Source organism: Oncorhynchus tshawytscha, linkage group LG12, assembly GCF_018296145.1.
Source record: "Oncorhynchus tshawytscha isolate Ot180627B linkage group LG12, Otsh_v2.0, whole genome shotgun sequence".
NCBI lineage: Eukaryota > Metazoa > Chordata > Actinopteri > Salmoniformes > Salmonidae > Oncorhynchus > Oncorhynchus tshawytscha.
In genome coordinates, this window is record NC_056440.1 from 20,606,256 (window position 1) to 20,621,558 (window position 15,303).

At 45.6% G+C, this 15,303-nt stretch overlaps 1 pseudogene; it reads right to left on the reverse strand.

Annotated features, from left to right (window-relative positions):
* Positions 1–299: 299 nt before the first annotated feature.
* Positions 300–10,950, reverse strand: LOC112263975 (annotated as a pseudogene).
* Positions 10,951–15,303: the final 4,353 nt, after the last annotated feature.

The window sequence follows — 15,303 nt, forward strand, 5'->3', positions numbered from 1 at the left end:
GTTGTACTGTAGAAAATAACATTTTCCTGAAATTCAAAATATAAATTTACAATGTACAAAGTGTAGGAGTTTAGATGAATCATAGTTGCAGATACAACATAGTCGTGTTCTCCTTTGTCAAGGCTCAACTAAACTATTCTCCTCCTTTTTGTTTCTCTTCTCAACTGTTCTCAATGGTGATACCAGATTCAATTCAGGGTCTGTGTATTCTAATGCCACCATTTTGTTCTTAGTTTTTGCTTTGTTCCATCCAAACCCTGTCATTTCTCTTCACCACTGTCTCTCTCCATGTCCATATGACTAGCAGGGTGTGTAGACTAGCTATCTGCAGCCACACTCTGCCACTACCATGCCCTCGAACTTATACTTGTACGTGACCACTCCTGTGTCATCCAGGTAAAGCAGGGAGATCGGCTCCAGCTTGGTGGGCACACAGCAGGCTCGCACCACCCTCTGCGGGCTCTTCATGCTCACCAGTGTCTGGACGATGGCGTGCTTGGTGGGCGTCACGTGTTCGGTCAGTGGATATGTGCAGACGCCGCTGCACTCAAAGGCCTCGTACCCAGCCGGCGCTAGGATCCAGCTGTCCCAGCCGATGTCGTCAAACTCCACATAGAGGGACTGTTTCATGCACTGGTTGACCTTGGCGTTGCGGCGGATCCTAGAGGCTGTGTCATAGATTAGGTTAGAGGGCATCTGGATCAGGGCCTCTTCGTCCTGCTCTTCCTGGCCCTCAACCCGGCTCAGCTCCCCCCATAGCCCATTCAGCCCCAGCCCCAAGTCACCCTGAAGCACTGCCTCCGAAGTCTCGTGTCCAATCATCTCGTTCAGCTACTGCTTGTCGTCACGGTGATCACCGCTCTGGTCATTGGAGAAGACGATCATCAGGGGTTTGTGTTTGTCCTGTGGGCTGGTGTCTATTTCCATGTCTTCCCTAAATGTCCTCCTCCCCTCTTCCTCTCCTTCTCCCTCGCCCTCTGCCAGTGCCTGCCCTCCATTCCCCTCAGAGGCCAGGCTTGCTATGTGCACCTCCAGCCTGTGGGTTGTGCCGTACTCTGACTTGCACCAGCGTTGGACAGCAGCGGTCAGGTCAAAGGCCTCCCAGCCGTTATCAGTACCATAGACCTGCCGTGATGCCAGCTCCACTAACTGCTCCCGTCCTCCACCTCCTCCTCCTTTCTCAGTGTCCTCCCCTGTTCTGTTGTCCTCCCCTGTTCTGTTGTCCTCCCCTGTTCTGTTGTCCTCCTCTGTTCTGTTGTCCTCCCCTGTTCTGTTGTCCTCCTCTGTTCTGTTGTCCTCCTCTGTTCTGTTGTCCTCCTCTGTTCTGTTGTCCTCCCCTGTTCTGTTGTCTCCCCTGTTCTGTTGTCCTCCCCTGTTCTGTTGTCCTCCCCTGGTTTTTTGTCCTCCCCTGTTCTGTTTTCCTCCCCTGTTCTGTTGTCCTCCCCTGTTCTTTTGTCCTCCCCTGTCTGTTGTCCTCCCCTGTTCTGTTGTCCTCCCCTGTTCTGTTGTCCTCCCCTGTTCTTTTGTCCTCCCCTGTTCTGTTGTCCTCCCCTGTTCTGTTGTCCTCCCCTGTTCTGTTGTCCTCCTCTGTTCTGTTGTCCTCCCCTGTTCTGTTGTCCTCCCCTGTTCTGTTGTCCTCCTCTGTTCTGTTGTCCTCCCCTGTTCTGTTGTCCTCCCCTGTTCTGTTGTCCTCCCCTGTTCTGTTGTCCTCCTCTGTTCTGTTGTCCTCCCCTGTTCTGTTGTCCTCCCCTGTTCTGTTGTCCTCCCCTGTTTCATTCTGCTGCTCCAGCTCATAGATGGTCACCTTGCGTTCGACCCCGGCGTAGAGGTTGCGGTCGGTCTGAACCAGGGTGTAGAGACGCAGCTCTGCGGCGGTGATGCGCTCATGTTGGGGGAAGGGTACGTTGAAGAGTAGAGGGTGTCGTCTCACCCCTCCACTACCCAAACTGCAGGGAGGTGAGTCTGCAGGAGAGGAATATACAGAGACAAAGGCTGTTCATCAGTAGTTCTCCTTGTTGATGCTTTGAATAGACCACCATTGTACTACACTTCATGCAGAATTGGAAGTACAGCAAGAGCCAAGATTTTCAAACACACTTCCGAGAGGCAATTGCAGCTTTACTGTATGTAACATCCCATTCAACGTTGAACTAGATCAAGTTGAATGAATATGTACAGTTGAAGTCGGAAGTTTACATACACCTAGGTTACACTCCACAAATGTCTTGAGCATGACACAAGTAATTTTCCCAACAATTGTTTACAGACAGATTATTTCACTTATAATTCACTGTATCACAATTCCAGTGGGTCAGAAGTTTGCATACACTGAGTTGACTGTGCCTTTAATCAGCTTGGAAAATTCCAGAAAATTATGTCATGGCTTTAAATAAAATCAAATAAAATCAAATTTATTTGTCACATACACATGGTTAGCAGATGTTAATGTGAGTGTAGCGAAATGCTTGTGCTTCTAGTTCCGACAATGCAGTAATAACCAATGAGTAATCTAACCTAACAATTCCAAAACTACTACCTTATACACACAAGTGTAAAGGGATAAAGAATATGTACATAAAGATATATGAATGAGTGATGGTACAGAACGGCATAGGCAAGATGCAGTAGATGGTATCGAGTACAGTATATACATATGAGATGAGTAATGTAGGGTATGTAAACAAAGTGGCATAGTTTAAAGTGGCTTGTGATACATGTATTACATAAAGATGCAGTAGATGATATAGAGTACAGTATATACATATACATATGAGATGAGTAATGTAGGGTATGTAAACATTATATTAAGTAGCATTGTTTAAAGTGGCCCTGCACCTGTACTGACCTCGTCTTCTGGATGATAGCGGGGTGAACAGGCAGTGGCTCGGGTGGTTGTTGTCCTTGATGATCTTTATGGCCTTCCTGTGACATCGGGTGGTGTAGGTGTCCTGGAGGGCAGGAAGTTTGCCCCCAGTGATGTGTTGTGCAGACCTCACTACCCTCTGGAGAGCCTTACGGTTGTGGGCGGAGCAGTTGCCATACCAGGCGGTGATACAGCCCGACAGGATGCTCTCGATTTTGCATCTGTAGCAGTTTGTGAGTGCTTTTGGTGACATGCCGAATTTCTTCAGCCTCCTGAGGTTGAAGAGGCGCTGCTGCGCCTTCTTCACGACGCTGTCTGTGTGGGTGGACCAATTCAGTTTGTCCGTGATGTGTACGCAGAGGAACTTAAAACTTACTACCCTCTCCACTACTTTCACGAGAACGTGTCATTAGAACGTGTGTTGAAGATGTCGTTCCCATAGCAACGATTAAAACATTCCCTAACCAGAAACCGTGGATTGATGGCAGCATTCGTGTGAAACTGAAGGCACGAACCACTGCTTTTAATCAGGGCAAGGTGTCTGGTAACATGACTGAACACAAACAGTGCAGCTATTCCCTCCGCAAGGCTATCAAACAAGCTAAGCGCCAGTACAGAGACAAAGTAGAATCTCAATTCAACGGCTCAGACACAAGAGGTATGTGGCAGGGTCTACAGTCAATCACGGACTACAGGAAGAAACCCAGCCCAGTCACGGACCAGGATGTCTTGCTCCCAGGCAGACTAAATAACTTTTTGCCCGCTTTGAGGACAATACAGTGCCACTGACACGGCCTGCAACGGAAACATGCGGTCTCTCCTTCACTGCAGCCGAAGTGAGTAAGACATTTAAACGTGTTAACCCTCGCAAGGCTGCAGGCCCAGACGGCATCCCCAGCCGCGCCCTCAGAGCATGCGCAGACCAGCTGGCCGGTGTGTTTACGGACATATTCAATCAATCCCTATACCAGTCTGCTGTTCCCACATGCTTCAAGAGGGCCACCATTGTTCCTGTTCCCAAGAAAGCTAAGGTAACTGAGCTAAACGACTACCGCCCGTAGCACTCACATCCGTCATCATGAAGTGCTTTGAGAGACTAGTCAAGGACCATATCACCTCCACCCTACCTGACACCCTTGACCCACTCCAATTTGCTTACCGCCCAAATAGGTCCACAGACGATGCAATCTCAACCACACTGCACACTGCCCTAACCCATCTGGACAAGAGGAATACCTATGTGAGAATGCTGTTCATCGACTACAGCTCGGCATTCAACACCATAGTACCCTCCAAGCTCGTCATCAAGCTCGAGACCCTGGGTCTCGACCCCGCCCTGTGCAACTGGGTACTGGACTTCCTGACGGGCCGCCCCCAGGTGGTGAGGGTAGGCAACAACATCTCCTCCCCGCTGATCCTCAACACTGGGGCCCCACAAGGGTGCGTTCTGAGCCCTCTCCTGTACTCCCTGTTCACCCACGACTGCGTGGCCACGCACGCCTCCAACTCAATCATCAAGTTTGCGGACGACACAACAGTGGTAGGCTTGATTACCAACAACGACGAGACGGCCTACAGGGAGGAGGTGAGGGCCCTCGGAGTGTGGTGTCAGGAAAATAACCTCACACTCAACGTCAACAAAACTAAGGAGATGATTGTGGACTTCAGGAAACAGCAGAGGGAACACACCCCCATCCACATCGATGGAACAGTAGTGGAGAGGGTAGCAAGTTTTAAGTTCCTCGGCATACACATCACAGACAAACTGAATTGGTCCACTCACACAGACAGCATCGTGAAGAAGGCGCAGCAGCGCCTCTTCAACCTCAGGAGGCTGAAGAAATTCGGCTTGTCACCAAAAGCACTCACAAACTTCTACAGATGCACAATCGAGAGCATCCTGGCGGGCTGTATCACCGCCTGGTATGGCAACTGCACCGCCCTCAACCGTAAGGCTCTCCAGAGGGTAGTGAGGTCTGCACAACGCATCACCGGGGCAAACTACCTGCCCTCCAGGACACCTACACCACCCGATGCTACAGGAAGGCCATAAAGATCATCAAGGACATCAACCACCCGAGCCACTGCCTGTTCACCCCGCTGCCATCCAGAAGGCGAGGTCAGTACAGGTGCATCAAAGCTGGGACCGAGAGACTGAAAAACAGCTTCTATCTCAAGGCCATCAGACTGTTAAACAGCCACCACTAACATTGAGTGGCTACTGCCAACACACTGTCAATGACACTGACTCTACTCCAGCCACTTTAATCATGGGAATTGATGGGAAATGATGTAAATATATCACTAGCCACTTTAAACAATGCTACCTTATATAATGTTACTTACCCTACATTGTTCATCTCATATGCATACGTTGATACTGTACTCTATATCATCGACTGCATCCTTATGTAATACATGTATCACTAGCCACTTTAACTATGCCACTTGGTTTACATACTTATCTCATATGTATATACTGTACTCGATATCATCTACTGTATCTTGCCTATGCTGCTCTGTACCATCACTCATTCATATATCCTTATGTACATATTCTTTATCCCCTTACACTGTGTATGACAGTAGTTTTTTTTTTGGAATTGTTAGTTAGATTACTTGCTCGTTATTACTGCATTGTCGGAACTAGAAGCACAAGCATTTCGCTACACTCGCATTAACATCTGCTAACCATGTGTATGTGACAAATAAAATTTGATTTGATTTGCTTGATGATCTTTATGGCCTTCCTGTGACATCGGGTGGTGTAGGTGTCCTGGAGGGCAGGAAGTTTGCCCCCAGTGATGTGTTGTGCAGACCTCACTACCCTCTGGAGAGCCTTACGGTTGTGGGCGGAGCAGTTGCCATACCAGGCGGTGATACAGCCCGACAGGATGCTCTCGATTTTGCATCTGTAGCAGTTTGTGAGTGCTTTTGGTGACATGCCGAATTTCTTCAGCCTCCTGAGGTTGAAGAGGCGCTGCTGCGCCTTCTTCACGACGCTGTCTGTGTGGGTGGACCAATTCAGTTTGTCCGTGATGTGTACGCAGAGGAACTTAAAACTTACTACCCTCTCCACTACTTTCCCATCGATGTGGATAGGGGGGTGCTCCCTCTGCTGTTTCCTAAAGTCCACAATCATCTTCTTTGTTTTGTTGACATTGAGTGTGAGGTTATTTTCCTGACACCACTCTCCGAGGGCCGTCACCTCCTCCCTGTAGGCCGTCTCGTCGTTGTTGGTAATCAAGTCTACCACTGTAGTGTCGTCCGCAAACTTGATGATTGAGTTGGAGGCGTGCATGGCCATGCAGTCGTGGGTGAACAGGGAGTATAGGCGAGGGCTCAGAACGCACCCTTGTGGGGCCCCAGTGTTGAGGAGATGTTGTTACCTACCCTCACCACCTGGGGTCGGCCCGTCAGGAAGTCCAGTACCCAGCTGCACAGGGCGAGGTCGAGACCCAGGGTCTCGAGCTTGATGACGAGTTTGGAGGGTACTGTGGTGTTAAATGCTGAGCTGTAGTCGATGAACAGCATTCTCACATAGGTATTCCTCTTGTCCAGATGGGTTAGGGCAGTGTGCAGTGTGGTTGAGATTGCGTCGTCTGTGGACCTATTTGGGCGGTAAGCAAATTGGAGTGGGTCTAGGGTGTCAGGTAGGGTGGAGGTGATATGGTCCTTGACTAGTCTCTCAAAGCACTTCATGATGACAGAAGTGTGTGCTACGGGGCGGTAGTCGTTTAGCTCAGTTACCTTAGCTTTCTTGGGAACAGGGACAATGGTGGCCCTCTTCAAGCATGTGGGAACAGCAGACTGGGATAAGGGTTGATTGAATATGTCCGTAAACACACCAGCCAGCTGGTCTGCGCATGCTCTGAGGATGCGGCTGGGGATGCCGTCTGGGCCTGCAGCCTTGCGAGGGTTAACACGTTTAAATGTTTTACTCACGTCGGCTGCAGTGAAGGAGAGTCCACAGGTTTTGGTTGTGGGCCATGTCAGTGGCACCAGGAGCAAGACATCCTGGTCCGTGTTGGGGCTGGTTTTCTTTTTGTAATCCGTGATTGACTGTAGACCCTGCCACATACCTCTTGTGTCTGAGCCGTTGAATTGTGACTCTACTTTGTCTCTATACTGACGCTTAGCTTGTTTGATTGCATTGCGGAGGGAATAGCTACACTGTTTGTATTCGGTCATGTTTCCGGTCACCTTGCCCTGGTTAAAAGCAGTGGTTTATGCTTTCAGTTTCAAGCGAATGCTGCCATCAATCCACAGTTTCTGGTTTGGGAATGTTTTAATCGTTGCTATGGGAACGACATCGTCAATGCACTTTCTAATGCACTCGCTCACCGAATCAGCGTATTCGTCAATGTTGTTGTTGGAAGCAATACGGAACATATCCCAATCCACGTGATCGAAGCAGTCTTGAAGCGTGGAATCAGATTGGTCGGACCAGCGTTGAACAGACCTGAGTGCGGGAGCTTCTTGTTTTAGTTTCTGTCTGTAAGCAGGGAGCAACAAAATGGAGTCGTGGTCAGCTTTCCCGAAAGGAGGGTGGGGGGGGCCTTATATGCGTTGCGGAAGATAGAATAGCAATGATCCAAGGTTTTACCAGCCCTGGTTGCGCAATCGATATGCTGATACAATTTAGGGAGTCTTGTTTTCAGATTAGCCTTGTTAAACTCCCCAGCTACAATGAATGCAGCCTCAGGATATGTTGTTTCCAGTTTGCAAAGAGTCTAATAAAGTTTGTTCAGGGCCATCGATGTGTCTGCTTGGGGGGGAATATGATTATGTGATTATAATCGAAGAGAATTCCCTTGGTAGATAATGCGGTCGACATTTGATTGTGAGGAATTCTAAGTCAGGTGAACAGAAGGACTTGAGTTCCTGTATGTTGTTGTGATCACACCACGTCTCGTTAATCATCGTCTCGTTAATCATAAGGCATATGCCCCCGCCCCTCATCTTGTTTCTGTCGGCGCGATGCGTGAAGAAACCAGCTGGCTGCACCGATTCTGTTAGCGTCTCTCAAGTGAGCCATGTTTCCGTGAAGCAAAGAACGTTACAGTCTCTGAAGTCTCTCTGGAATGCTACCCTTGCTCGGATTTCATCAACCTTGTTGTCAAGAGACGGGACATTGGCGAGTAGTATGCTAGAGAGTGGTGCGCGATGTGCCCGTCTCCGGAGCCTGACCAGAAGACCGCTTCGTTTCCCTCTTTTACGACGTCGTTGTTTTGGGTCGCAGGCTGGGATCCATTCCGTTGTCCTGGGTGAAAGGCAGAACACAGGATCCGCTTCGTGAAAGTCATATTCCTGGTCGTACTGATGGTGAGTTGACGTTGCTCTTATATTCAGTAGTTCTTCCCGACTGTATGTAATGAAACCTAAGATTACCTGGGGTACCAATGTAAGAAACAACACGTAAAAAAAAAAAATACTCTATAGTTTCCTAAGAACGCGAAGCGAGGCGGCCATCTCTGTCGGCATCGGAAGTCTTTAGGAGCTTCTGATAGGCTAATTGACATAATTTGAGTCAATTGGAGGTGTACCTGTGGATGTTTTTCAAGGCCTACCTTCAAATTCAGTGCCTTTTTGCTTGACATCATGGAAAAATCAAAACAATTCAGCCAAGACCTCAGAAAGAAAATTGTGGACCTTCACAAGTCTGGTTCATCCTTGGGAGCAATTTCCAAATGCCTGAAGGTACCACGTTCATCTGTACAAACAATAGTACGCAAGTATAAACACCATGGGACCACGCAGCCGTCATACCGCTCAGGAAGGAGATGCAATTCTGTCTCCTAGATATGAACGTACTTTGGTGCGAAAGTGCGAATCAATCCACCAGAACAATAGCAAAGGACCTTGTGAAGATGCTGGAGGAAACAGGTACAAAAGTATCTATATCCACAGTAAAACGAGTCCTATATCGACATAACCTGAAATGCCGCTCAGCAAGGAAGAAGCCACTGCTCCAAAACCGCTATAAAAAAAGCCAAACTATGGTTTGCAACTGCACATGGGGACAAAGATCGCATGTTTTGGAGAAATGTCCTCTGGTCTGATGAATCAAAAATAAAACTGTTTGGCCATGATGACTGTCGTTATCTTTGGAGGAAAAAGGGGGACGCTTGCAAGCCGAAGAACACCATCCCAACCGTGAAGCACAGGGGTGGCAGCATCATGTTGTGGGGGTGCTTTGCTGCAGGAGGGATTGGTGCACTTCACAAAATAGATGGCATCATGAGGCAGCAAAATTATGTGGATATATTGAAGCAACATCTCAAGACATCAGGAAGTTAAAGCTTGGTCGCAAATGGGTCTTGCAAATGAACAATGACCCCAAGCATACTTCCAAAGTTGTGGCAAAATGGCTTAAGGACAACAAGGTCAAGGTATTGGAGTCACCATCACAAAACCCTGACCTCAATCCTATAGAAAATTGGTGGGCAGAACTGAAAAAGCGTGTGGGAGCAAGGAGGCCTACAAACCTGACTCAGTTACACCAGCTCTGTCAGGAGGAATGGGCCAAAATTTACCCAACTTATTGTTGGAAGCTTGTGGAAGGCTACCTGAAACGTTTGACCCAAGTTCAACAATTTACAGGCAATACTACCAAATACTAATTGAGTGTATGTAAACTTCTGACCCACTGAGAATGTGATGAAAGAAATAAAAGCTGAAATCATCATTCTCTCAACTATTATTCTGACATTTCACATTCTTAAAATAACGTGGTTATCCCTAAAACAGGTCATTTTTACTGAGATTAAATGTCAGTAATTATGAAAAACAGAGCTTAAATGTATTTGGCTAAGGTGTATGTAAACTTCTGACTTCAACTGTAATTGTATTTTTTTTTTAAATAAATTATGAGAAATTCACCTTGAAAATGGTTGGATATTCTCAACCAAATAATTAAAAAACACTCAAATATTTAAGGTGCTACAGTATTTGTAAAAATAAATCACATGTATTACAAATCTTATTGAAAATGTTTATCCTTCATTGTTTTTACTCTATGCATGCATGTGTTGACCTTCTACAGGTCAATTTTGATACGTAATACATTTTTGATGAACAGTTGTGATAATAATACTTTCATTATAAAGGGATAAAGGGCTTACAGCACAATAATTATTTTTTACTTCAAATGAAAGAGAAGAACACCATCTAGCATAATTTGAACTCAGTACAGGATATGGATACCCAATACAGTACAGCGGTCCTCTACCTTCATTCTTGAAGCTGCGGATGATGTTGGCGGTGGGCATGGCGGTGCGTGCGGTCATTGGCGAAGCGGTTGTACAACTCCATCATGTACTCAGGAGGCTCCACACGGGCACTGCCAGGCGGCTGGGCAGGAGGGCCCAGGCCAGACAGGTTGAAGGTCCGGAGAAACTGGCCTCTCAGATTCACCAGCAGACTCTGCATGTCCACATCATTGTCCTGCTCCAACAGAGATGGGTCTATGACTCCCCTGTGGCTGTCCCTCAGCCTGGGTGCAGGGTGATGCCTCTCTGGGGCAAGGGAGATGGGGCTGCCTTGCCTAGACAGGGGCCACATCAGGAGCAGCAAGAAGAGCAGAGGGAAGAGGATCCGGGTGATAAAGGTAGCTTCCAACCTGGGGAGCCCAGTTTCCACCATGGAGAGGAGTGGTACTGTTGTTGTGTCCACAGGGACGATCCAAGGTTGTTTGCAATTGAACAGAATTAGATCTATCACACGTGTTAATCCAATGGTCCACATTCAGCTTGATGAAGGGTGAGAAACAGCAACCGTGTTTTTCTCTTGCTGATCCGGGTGGTTGTCGGTTCTCTGGTGATTTAAAATGTGCTGTTGAACCTTGGAGCTGATCCGTGTGGAGGTCTGTGTTCTGTCGCGCTCTCTGTGTGTTCCTCTCTCTGTGTGTGGCTTGGAACCCAGATAAACTGCTTTTATTCTAGATCTCACACCCTTTATCCTCATGCACACCTTTTGATGTTGTTTACCAAAGAGGCATCTCTTTAGTTTTTTCTCCCAGTATATCCCTCTGTTCTCTCTCTCTCTCCCACCTCTCTCCCTCTCGCTCTCTCTATCCTCTCTCTCTCTCTCTCTCTCTCTCTCTCTCTCTCTCTCTCTCTCTCTCTCTCTCTCTCTCTCTCTCTCCCTCTCGCTTTCTTTCTGTCCCTTATCTATGATATGGTAAGCATTGTGTGTGTGTGTGTGTGTGTGTTATCTCACTACTTCCTTAATGACGATTTTGTAAACATTAGCCCCTTCCTTGTGAAAGCGATATTTTTGGGGGTTAGCAGGGATGATATTGTTTATGTGTTTATTTGTTTTGTAAATTGTGGATCTGCAGATACAGGACTTTGCTCCATTGACCAGTTCTTGTTTACAAATCCGTAAAGGGTTTGTTGATGTTTATGAATGCGACAGGATATGTCGCAACCTTCCCAATTTAATGTAATTTTAATGAGGTGTGAGATGTAATGGGTATGGATAAAATATTTGTTGGACATCAGTAAATCTGCATAAAACAAACAGATTAAGATCAGTTGATGAGAACAGCACAACGCATAATCCTGCATTTCATTTTCATTTTATGACAGAAGTTGTATTATTTCATAAATCAGTTGTAATACTTAAAAATGGAATCCTAAAAAACATTTATTTTATTTTGAGAATAAAGTAAAATGAGAGAGGAATATGTTGAGTTTATTAAAAAAATGCTATATCCACCAATTTTTCACATTTATGTTTTTCATCAGAAATGATTGCTAATTGGTACCTTCATGTGTGTAAAATAATACTGGTCTCAGATTTGTTATTAATAGATTTCAGATGTATGTGAAGGTTTTTTTGTTTTGCGAAACGCTATGTATCCTCTGTTTAGCTATAATGGAATATTCATATCCTGTATATTTGACTGTGATATGTGATTGTCTCACCTAGATATCATAAGTCACTGTAATCGTATCGCTCTGGATAAGAGCATCTGCTAAATGACTCAAATGTAAATGTTTTACATACAGAGCTCATATTACTGTATGAATAATAAAAAATAATAATATTGATGTTACAAATGTATCATTTGTACATTTCTTTATAAAAAATGTAGTTATTTGTTACATTTAACTGTGTGACTTATTTCTCTGATTGAGGCAGATATGCACTGAGTGTACAAAATATTAAGAACACCTGCTCTTTCCATGACATACAGTGCATTTGGAAAGTATTCAGACCCCTTGACTTTTTCCACATTTTGCTACATTACAGCTTTATTGATTCAATTGTTTTTTCCCCTGACCAATCTACACACAATACCCCATGATGACGAAGCAAAAAATGTTTTTTGAAAATAAAAAACAGAAATACCTTATTTACATAAGTATTCACACCCTTTGTTATGAGACTCGAAATTGAGCTGGTGGATCCTGTTTCCATTGATCATCCTTGAAATTCTTCTACAACTTGATTTGAGTCCACTTGTGGCAAATTCAATTAATTGTACATTATTTGGAAAGGCACACCTGTCTATATAAGGTCCCACAGCGGACAGTGCATGTCAGAGCAAAAACCAAGTCATGAAGTCGAAGGAATTGTCTGTAGCGCTCAGAGACAGGATAATGTCGAGACACAGACCGGGGGAAGGGTAGCAAAAAAGGGCTGCAGGATTGAAGGTCCCCAAGAACACAATGGCCTCCATCATTCTTAAATGGAAGAAGTTTGGAACCACCAAGACTCTTCCGAGAGCTGGCCACCCGGCCAAACTGAGCAATCGGGGGAGAAGGGCCTTGGTCAGAGAGGTGACCAAGAACCAGATGGTCACACAGACAGAGCTCTAGAGTTCCTCTGTGGAGATGGGAGAACCTTCCAGAAGGACAACCGTCTCTGCAGCACTCCACCAATCAGGCCTTTATGGTAGAGTGTCCAAACGGAAGTCACTCCTGAAGTGACTTTCCTGACTGAATTTCCTGAAGAAATTTCTCAAGGATGATCAATGGAAACAAGATGCACCTGATCTCAATTTCGAGTCTCATAGCAAAGGGGATGAATACTTATGTAGATAAGGTATTTCTGTTTTTGCTTTGTCATTATGAGGTATTATGTGTAGATTGGTGAGGAAAAAATGTATTTAATCAATTTTAGAATAAGGCTGTAACGTAACAAAATGTGGAAAAATTCAAGGGGTCTGAATACTTTCCGAAGGCACTGTAGTCTGACCAGGTGAATCTGGGTGAAAGATATGATCCCTTATTGATGTCACCTGTTAAATCCACTTCATTCAGTGTAGATGAAGGGGAGGAGACAGGTTAAAGAAGGATTTTTAATCCTTGAGAAAATTGAGACATGGATTGTGTAGGTGTGCCTTTCAGAGGGTGAATGGGCAAGACAAAAGATTTAAGTTCCTTTGAGGAGGTATGGTAGTACGTGCCAGCTGCACTTGTTTAAGTGTGTCAAGAACTGCAACGCTGCTGGGGTTTTCACGCTCAATAGTTTCCCGTGTGTATCAAGAATGTTCCACCACCCAAAGGACATCAAGCCAACTTGAAACAACTGTGGGAAGCATTGGAGTCAACATGGGCCAGCATCCCTGTGGAACGCTTTCAACACTTTGTAGAGTCCATGCCCTGACGAATTGAGGCTGTTATGAGGGCAAAACGGGGTGCAAATCAATATTAGGAAAGAGCTACTAATGTTTTATACACTGAGTATATAGCATTTTGCAAAGAAACATGATTATTTGTCTATGTGAAATGAAACCATCAAGTGATAGATTTTATACAAATACGTCTGTAATTGAACAACCCCATGCCATGATCAGATAGTGAAAAAATACACCGATCTATTTCATAATTCCTTTAACCAATAACAGCTAATTTACCAACATTTCAGAAAATTGATATATAGCGTTGTTGTTTCCCTGTCTGTTGTGGAAACAGAGTAGACTACACAACAAAACACAACTTTCCCGTAATCCACTCATTACCTAATTGAGTTTGGATGTTTGCAACACTTAATGTAAGTACACTTCCTCTTTTAGTGGGCTAACATGTTGCAGAAGTCACAGCAGTTTTGGAAATGGGTTATCTCTGACTGGATGTCTGATTAAGAGGCCTCACTGACTATTAAATGCACCACAGGCAGGACTTACAATTACTTCCAATGTGCCCTGTGTTGTTCCCTCACACGTCCCTCAGTTCAGTGGTTCTGAGGTCCTGAGTTTAGCTTTAGTCCAGATTCCACAGCCCAGAGTGGAGTGCAGGAGAGAGAGGGCTTTGCATGGGCAGACTGGTCTCCAAGCATTCCACTGTGATTGGGGAGACAGCATGGAGTCAAAGGTCAAACTAGAACTGCAACCTGGATGACTCAAGTTAGAACACTTCCCCACTGACCAGTGACCAGATGAGTAATCTACACTGAGTGCCCACTGTCTCTACCTCTCAATCAATCAATCAATCAATCAAATGTATTTATAAAGCCCTTTTTACCTTCTCTCTCCGTCGATGACTGATTCCAAACACTCAATACCTCATCACAACACTTCGTCTTCTCAGATTTGCCTTAAAAGCTAGACTGTGAGATTAATTTCTGCCACCATTAGCTGCAGATCCTAAATTTAGACGTATCATTTAACTACACTTTCAAAATCTGTATGGATGCTACTGCTTGGTTCAACCACAATTCAGGGGTCCTCATTCCTGAGCTTCTGACTATGACCTGCAAAGATACACTCTTGATAGTGAGGAGGGGAGAACATGGGAAGGAATAGGCTCTTCCTTCTCCTGTTACTCGTCCTCCAGGGTGACAGTTGACAGAGGTGCTTATCTCCCCTGCAGTCCCATTTATGCAGTCCCTTCTCCCTTCCTTCTCCTGTTACTCATCCTCCAGGGTGACAGTTGACAGAGGTGCTTATCTCCCCTGCAGTCCCATTTATGCAGTCCCTTCTCCCTTCCTTCTCCTGTTACTCATCCTCCAGGGTGACAGTTGACAGAGGTGCTTATCTCCCCTGCAGTCCCATTTATGCAGTCCCTTCTCCCTTCCTTCTCCTGTCATTGCTGAAGAATGCTTGATAACACCCCTGCCCCACTCTCTCTCTTTCACTCTATCACGGCCTTTCTCACAAACACACAAGCACGAACAAACGTGCTCCCACACACACAAATGAACAAACAAATGTGCACACACACATATGCACACACTTCCCAGCAGCCATTTCTCCCCTGGCCTTACACACGTTATCTACACTGACACACTATCTTTCCTCTGACCCCGTCAGTGTGAGTGACGACATTCACTTTGCCCCTCATTCATCCTTTCTATCTCTCTCTCTAGCACTCACTCTATGAAACATGATTATTATAGTAACACTTATTGTATTGTCAATCCCTCTTAAAAGGTTATAGTTCAACCCTGTAAGTCATAATAATGACAAACGGTGCAGATTATTGATCAGC